Source organism: Ixodes scapularis, unplaced genomic scaffold (assembly GCF_016920785.2).
Source record: "Ixodes scapularis isolate PalLabHiFi unplaced genomic scaffold, ASM1692078v2 PGA_scaffold4__175_contigs__length_147842914, whole genome shotgun sequence".
Lineage (NCBI taxonomy): Eukaryota > Metazoa > Arthropoda > Arachnida > Ixodida > Ixodidae > Ixodes > Ixodes scapularis.
The window spans coordinates 77,497,802-77,506,477 of NW_024609879.1; positions in this window are offsets into that span (position 1 = coordinate 77,497,802).

The window sequence follows — 8,676 nt, forward strand, 5'->3', positions numbered from 1 at the left end:
CCAGACGTGTAAACCGTTGTCCTATAGCGGACACGTCGAAACGTGTTCGTTTTACACGAGGACATCTGTGTTTTTCGTCTACACATGAGGTGCTGTGTAAACTTAACACGCTACTCCGTGTCTGCCTTCCGCAAAACCGTTTCGAGCGTGTTCCTTATGAAACATGGCGGCCAGCGGCCGAGAACAGGCGAGAGACGAGCCCAGCGAGCCGCGCGCCTTTCAGCCGAATTGAAAGCACACAGGGCGCGTTTGTTCTCGTTCGATGTCTTTTATACACAGTAAAGTCTCCAAGCGGCGGACGCAGCTACTTGCAAAGGTACGTACGTGCGTTGTCGGCGGTCGGCGGCGTCGGTAGCTTCAACAATCCGCTTGACAAAAAAAAAAAAAAACGAATGCCGAACTTACATGGATAAATAACTTGAGCACACTATTTAGAATCGGGCGGTAACTTGCGCCACCTATCGAGATTTCTAGCAGCCTGCTTTAAAAAAAAAGAAGCCGAGTCTGTTAACACTGCGAACAACCACGACTACAGAGCAGCCCTTCATACAACGCAGGCAACACAGCACACAGCTACACAGCACCGACATGTACACAAACACAACAACCGACACTACGCCCGACACTTCCTACTCGATATCCATTTCTCCCCGCGGCGCATATAAGCTTGACATGTGCGGATGAACTCTTTGGTCGCTGACCATTACAGATTTATAGAAGAATACACAAAACACGGCGCAAAAGACAGCCGTGTGTTAGAACTGTTTGCATTTACAAAGTATGGAGGCAAAACCTATAATGTTAGTCCGTTGCAATAAATAACGATATGTTAACAATAAATCTTAAACCGGTCATGGAAAAGTTCAAAGTTTTGTTATTTTCTTGCTTTACCAGTGTTATGAGCAGTCCGACTAGCTTGAATCAGAGAGGAAAACAAATTATTGGGATTTTGTCATTACACATACAATAATAAATGAAAATGATCCTTGCGCAAAGCATTTTTTATATATTTTTGTGAAGGACATCCGGACATCCGCCCAACACTTCACTTCCGCTAGTTGCAGCAGTTTCAGTACGGGAGCAGACGCCTTCACTTTTGGGGCGTTTTGATGCAGTTTGTTGTCGTATGTCGTGTCGGTGTCGAGAAGAGCGGTGGGGCTTGGGAGTTTGTGACCGGTGTTATTCGTGAACACTGGTGTGGGGCGCTGATGCGTCTTTTTTTTATACTGCCATCACCCCGAACTTTGAAGATACACGGGCCCGTAGCAGTGCATTATGCTGAATCGCGAGCTCCTTCTCTGTTGACGTCGCTTTCCTGGTACCACTCGTGGATATGCAAGCGTTTAAACAGTGTGCACCGTCTCGCCTACATCCCCGATGACGTACTCGACCTGTTGAAACTTATTGCTTCCGTCATTTTAGAGTACGCAAGGCAGTTATCTCGTTGGTCTGGTTTCGGTTATAAAAGCAAGGCAAAACGCTCGTAGTTCCCGCCCTCAGTACACGTTCGACTTCTTCCACACTTTGACACCGGATAACTGAATGAGCGAGGATTTACATTCACTTCCGAGGTTACTCTCGCCGCTTCCTCACCGTTGAGCAGCAGGATGAGCTGGCGACAAGCCGCGGATGAAAGGCTTGAGCATCAACAGCCCAAGCGCACTCGGTGCCGATGCGGGCGACGCGGGTTTCTGTCAACCGGGAGGCCAGCACAAACCGTGACCGTTCCAGCTCTTCGTCATGACACGGTGTTTCAGAGAGCAGGGTAAAATACAGCTACACGGATCACCGAAGCAAACGACTGCTATCTTAAATCTTGGCTTGTGATTGCGCCTTTGTAGTAGATCATCTTATTCGTTTAGCTGGAGAGACGCAAACGACGGGCATAACAAAACCGCTTGCATATTCCGCATATCTCACAAAAGCATTTACCCTGTCACCTTGCGAAAAGCGCGAAACACGGAGTCCGCACCGTCCTAAGCTTCCCGTTTTTTACCTGCTTTAGAGCAGTTTGTACCTGCTAGTAGATATGCCTACTGAAACTGAAACAGGGCAGTGCCAGAGAGAAAGAGACAAAGTTGGGAAAGCTTGCTCGCTCTCCAATTTCTCAACTCTCAAGTGATTGTACCGTAATAAATGCACCAACGCGTCTTCCAAAATAAAGAAAGAGCACTACGTTCACAACATAAAAAATGGTCTCAGTAAAAGCTTGGTCTGCTGGGAAAGTTGGTAGTGGACATTCATATTAAAAATAGCGCAAAAGAGACGGGACAAAAAGACGAAGAAGCACACAGGACAAACGCTAACTGGCAACTAAACTTTATTGAAAGCTTCCAACTTTGCTATCGCCATGCACGTGCTTAGTCTCGTTCAACAGAGACAGGGCGTACCGCCAAATCCGCACAATCATACCGCCCACCGCCCGTTCCAAAAAGTCAGCAAAACAGCTACATCACCCCGCCGCACAATCCGAACGAGAAAAGAATAGAAAAAACGCCGCGTTAATATTGTCAAGTTAGATAGTGTTAATGAAATGGTACTCTTTCTGCTGCATATACACCGATGCGACGCTTATGCAAACGTCTTTGTCACAATCACGTATTTTCACTGCCTCCAGCAACTCTCGTTCCCTCCTTCCTTTGTTTCGTCCCTCCACCTTCGCACCGTCCAGCTTGGGGGAACAACCACAAGTTCTACAATGCCCCGGTAAGTGGGAACCGTAATTGTTGCCAAGAGAAGCCGCATGCTCTCGAAGTCGATCATTTAAGCAACGTCCCGTCTGCCCTATGTAAACACGGCCACACGTTAGAGGAATCCTGTAAACCACCTCTGTGGCACAAGGTACAAACTTTGTCACGTGTTTCTTGCTACAAACAGGCGTTTGTAGCAAGACGCTTATGCAAACAGACGTTTGCATAAGCGTCGCATCGGTGTATATGCAGCAGAAAGAGTACCATTTGATTAACACTATCTAACTTGACAATATTAACGCGGCGTTTTTTCTATTCTTTTCTCGTTCGGATTGTGCGGCGGGGTGATGCAGCTGTTTTGCTGACTTTTTGGAACGGGCGGTGGGCGGTATGATTGTGCGGATTTGGCGGTACGCCCTGTCTCTGTTGAACGAGACTAAGCACGTGCATGGCGATAGCAAAGTTGAAAGCTTTCAATAAAGTTTAGTTGCCAGTTAGCGTTTGTCCTGTGTGCTTCTTCGTCTTTTTGTCCCGTCTCTTTTGCGCTATTTTTAATATGAATGTCCACTACCAACTTGCCCAGCAGACCAAGCTTTTACAATACATTTCTTCTTCATTGGGCTCTTTTCTGTGTAAGCTTCCACTATGTGAGCAGTGCGCGCAGTGCACGAGTCTCATCGCCATCTCGACGTGCAAGGCCAGGTACCTTGCCTACTGTCTTCGGAAAGGACAGTGCCCACCGTACATTGCTTTCTTGTTTGGTGCATTGGGTTCGTCTATAGGGCATTGGAAGAGAATTTGCAAGATCCTCAAGTCGGAGTGTTGGCGGCAAGTTCGATTCCTTCACGACTGGCTGAGAGTCAGTTGCTTCAAATGGTGCGGGGACGGCCAAGCTGGAGCGACCCGATTGGCTGAATACCGTAGGTTGGCGGTAGCGACGACGGAGTTTCTTTGGTCCAGAACTCGGTGGAACCTGCCAAAACCGGGTAAGAAGACGACAGTTTCTGTTGCTCCGGTGGTCTTTCTGGGTGGTGCTTCGGTCCCACCTGCCGTGGAGCGAGTGCTGGAAAGAGGACCAAAGTTTAGTCTTGAAACTTCTGCAGACAAACTCGAACTCTTGGCAGCTGTCCACAGGATTGCGGACAAGGCTCCCACGGAGGAAAAGGAGCGGTGTGTTTCGGAAGGAGTGGAGTCGTTGCAGAGGAGCTACGTAGGTGGCAAAGACAATCGGTCGGTTCTCCGGACGATTGTCCGGCACTTCCACGACTCGGACCTTTCGCTCCTGTTGTCTGATAAAGAAGGAAGCTTCACAGTACTCCCAAACAAATTATTTGGTGAGAAAGCTATGCTGGCCATCAACAAGAACTTCAAACTAGCAGACACACGACCGGCTAGGGCAAAAACTAGGGCGGTCAAGATTCTGGAGGAGTTGAACCTCGAGGCTTTGGCGAAGCGTGGAAGAAATTCCAAACTGGATGTCCTGAAGATGTTCTTTGCGGCGAAGACCCACAAAGTTGAGTGCCCTTTCAGAGCCATCGTCACAGAGAGAGACAGTTGGCAGGCCCAGGTGAGCAGGTTTCTGCAGCTGCACCTGAGTAACCTCATCCCAGAAGACCCTTACAAGGTGAGCAGTTCGGACCACCTCATCGACGTACTACGGGAGGGCCTACCTGGAGTCAACAACGCTTTCTCCTTGGACGTTGAGGAATTGTTTTATTCGGTTCCACACGACGAACTTCTAGTTGCTGTTCGGGAACTGATTGAGACATCGGGCGTTCTTGCGTTTCAAAACGCGTGTGGGGTTACGGTTGATGCCGTCCTGGAAGTGTTGGACTGCTACCTAAACTCAACGCTTGTTTGCTTTGAGGACAAGGTGTACGTGCAGAGGCGTGGCATTTGTATCGGGTCTAGTGTGGCGCCTGTACTATGTGAGATTTTTCTTGCCAAGTTTGACCGCTCGGTTTTGCATGAGCTGGTTGACTTCCCCGTTGTGAAGGTTTGTAGGTACGTCGACGATTTTATTATTTTTTTAGTGTTCCTGCAGAGCAAAGCCTGGTCTCTTTAGTCGAGACTACTCTGGAAGTTTTTAGCAAATCTTCTAAGCATTTACATTTCACCTACGAACTTCCGTTGGAAGGTTTTTTACAGTTTTTAGATGCCCGGTTGTCTTTTAACTCCCTTGACCATGTGTGCTGGATGTACAAGCCACGCACAAAAAAGGCCCTTTTAGCCTTTGACTCAGCCCACTCTAAATTGATAAAGAGGGGCATCGCATCGCTCTGCCTCCGGTCGGCTCTGTTGAAGTCCTGTCCGCATGTAGTTAGTGAAAGTTTTGACCTCCAGACACTTCGCTTGGAACACTCCGGGTTTCCCTTGGTTTTAATACAGGGAGTTGCGGAGTCCCTTCTAAAGAAGTTGAAATGCTCTTCCGTTGTACCTAAGAGGAAACCAAAGAATTTTGTAGTGCTACATTATATTCATAAGGTGTCGCACAATCTGAAAAGGATAGCATCAAAGTTCGACGTGGACGTTGTCTTCACTGCCCCGTGCAGATTGTCAAAATTGTGCGCTATGGTGAGCGGGCCGAAAGTGAAGAAGCCTGTTTGTAGCAAGAAACACGTGACAAAGTTTGTACCTTGTGCCACAGAGGTGGTTTACAGGATTCCTCTAACGTGTGGCCGTGTTTACATAGGGCAGACGGGACGTTGCTTAAATGATCGACTTCGAGAGCATGCGGCTTCTCTTGGCAACAATTACGGTTCCCACTTACCGGGGCATTGTAGAACTTGTGGTTGTTCCCCCAAGCTGGACGGTGCGAAGGTGGAGGGACGAAACAAAGGAAGGAGGGAACGAGAGTTGCTGGAGGCAGTGAAAATACGTGATTGTGACAAAGACGTTTGCATAAGCGTCGCATCGGTGTATATGCAGCAGAAAGAGTACCATTTCATTAACACTATCTAACTTGACAATATTAACGCGGCGTTTTTTCTATTCTTTTCTCGTTCGGATTGTGCGGCGGGGTGATGTAGCTGTTTTGCTGACTTTTTGGAACGGGCGGTGGGCGGTATGATTGTGCGGATTTGGCGGTACGCCCTGTCTCTGTTGAACGAGACTAAGCACGTGCATGGCGATAGCAAAGTTGGAAGCTTTCAATAAAGTTTAGTTGCCAGTTAGCGTTTGTCCTGTGTGCTTCTTCGTCTTTTTGTCCCGTCTCTTTTGCGCTATTTTTAATATGAATGGTCTCAGTACATGCATCTGTGGGCAGGTAGGAAACCTTGCCCTAATTTATTCACGCCGCATGATTGGCGCAACAAACTCGTTGCAGGAGCGAATCATCTACTCGAGCGGTGTGCGTCGCTATGCAAACGCAGTCCAACACGAAGCATAAAAAACGGCAGATTTAAGACAACAATCCGGAGTCCATTATTCAATTAAAACAACGTAATTTTGTTGAAAACGCCCGCTGCTTCTTACTCACGGTATGTGTCGGGATACTTCCACAGTTTGAAACGGAACGAAGGAAGATTTACTTTTAAAAACGCTCGCTGCGTCCTCCCGGACCAGCTGGACCGGACCAGCTGACGACGACGCGACTGTACCCGTTGAACCTCCACCACGCAACAAACAATTTGCGCTCCGTGTTAAAAGCGTCGTTCAAACAGACCCGGAATACAAAGCACCGCATCACACACGACGAATGTTTCAGCTCTTTTTCGCATCGCCGGGTTGCACGAAACAGAACGAGATCGTCGAAGTCAACGCCGCGCTGTCGTGAACCTTGGCTTGTGGTTGCGAACTCGTGGACCCTGTGACTCCCTTCGCTTTCAAAGCACACACGACGATTACGAATGCTATTTTCCGTCTTCCAGGAACATCACAGGGGCACTTCTCCGGTCACGTCTTCACTATGTGCTCGCAAACTCCGAAGCTCTATGCGAAGCTTCTCGCGTCCCGTCAAACCAAAACAGTAGCGGGGCCATGCGTACTTGCCAGATTTTCTCCGGTCAAACAAAAACAACGAAAGCCAACCGGCGCTTGCTTCCAGCGTACATCGGCGTTGCGCTTGCGCCGTGGCCAGATCGCTTGCAGTTGAAGGTTGAAGCAAAAACGAAACGAACTGCAATGTCACGTGTTCACATCGAGGACACGCTTTTTATATCCATTTTAACTGTTTGGAACGAATAATTAGACCCATGACTTTATTTGTGGTGTCTAAGAAACTGTTATCAGGACCCCTAAACTAAATACAAACATGGGCGACATGAGGGAAGCCGCATTGCCATCGACCAGAAGATGGCGGCGAGCACGGTAAGAGCAGGTTTCGCCAACGTCCTGCGACATGACGCAATTGCTTTTGGTGCATATCTGTCTGCGAGATATGTTTCTTTCCGCGGCATTTGTCTCGACGGTCTTTTCTAAGTGTGTCCCCAAGCATTCCGGTGCTTCGATAGCCGGCAATGCCGCGGTCGTCGCCGGGGGCGATGCGTGTTATCGAGGTCGGCTACACGGTTATGCGTGTATGACCGAACCAAAACACGTTTTTTACAACCTCGCATGATTTCTGAACGAATTATCCGTTACTCATCATGTAAATTTATGCTAAATTGTGTAAATAGCGTGTTTTTCACCCCAAATATTCGCCAAATACACGGGACTTGCTAACAGTGTACGTGAGTGGAAGCTAGCGTACGAATAATGAACATTTTCATGATTGCACGCCTCAAACAATAAAGGCAAGATCTAAGGCAAAATCTTCTCTGCTGCTCGTAAGATATATAGGCCCGAAATAGCAGTTAGTTGTTCAGTAAACTGCCCCAGCTTCTCGCGGGAAAAAACCTCTAGAATGTAAAATTTGAGAATTTCGTGTTACCCTCAGGCTTTCCTATTAATGTTCCTTTTATTCGTTAGAGTTGTGGGCACCCTGGCGGCTCCCAAGCCAAGTTGCCCGACTGCGAGGCTCAAGCCGAACTTTTCCCGCGTGGCGGCGACGTCACGCCAGCCACGCGCACATCGGATGCGCCGCCTTGATAAGGCAGATCAGAGGCGGCGCACGGAGAGTCGCTACTTGGACTCCGGCAGCGCCGGTAGCAATGTTAATCGTCTTGTCCATGTCCAATTAAATGTAGTTTCTTGTTGTTGAAACCGTTGGCTCCGTGTTATTCCTCCGGGTCGGGTATGCAGCAAGGCAAACCGACCACAATGGCGCCCAACCGTGGTATGCTACCCACTCGCAGGAATTTCACGGGGCTTGGTTTCTTCTTTCGGTAAGCCTTTTTCATATTCCCCGTGTTTCCTATCGTTGTTTCGTGCTTCCGTCACGTCCACGTTTGTTGTATTGGCGTGTTTGTGACCGTGTCTTTGTGAACGCGGCAATCGTTTTGCGCGCTTGTGTTGGGTTTTTGGGGGCGTTTCTTTTTCTGTGCTTGCAGGAATGCTCACGCGGGAGCAGGAAGCCGCGATGGCCGCAGCAGCACAAATGAACCTGCTCACGAAGGTCACGGAGATGTGCGACTCCGTGATGCAGCGCCTGGCCCACACGCCTGGCCAGCAGGAAACCCCACCGCGAGAGCCCAGACCACACTTGACTGTTCCGATCTACATGGGGTACGACGACGTCAAGTCCGTGGCAGACTTCCTGGGCGAGCTGCAGACGTACCACCTTGCCTCCGGTGCCTCGGAAGCCTTCATCGTGGAGCGGATTGTCCCGCTGGCGTTGCAAGCCAGCGCCAGGTGCTGGTTGGGGTCACAGGCCCCCTTCACCAGCCTGGCGGACTTCCAGACAAGGCTTCGAGAAGAGTTCCTGCCTGCAGGCTACGCGACGCAGATTCTCCGAGAGCTCGAGGCAAGGACGCAGCACCCGGATGAAAGTCTGGTCCGGTACGTTCGGGTCATGCAAGAGCTCTTCAAGAGGGCGGACCCGAAGTCACCGGAGTCGGACAGAGTAGCTCGGGTCAGAAGACAGTGTCACCCCAGGTACCACGTCTAC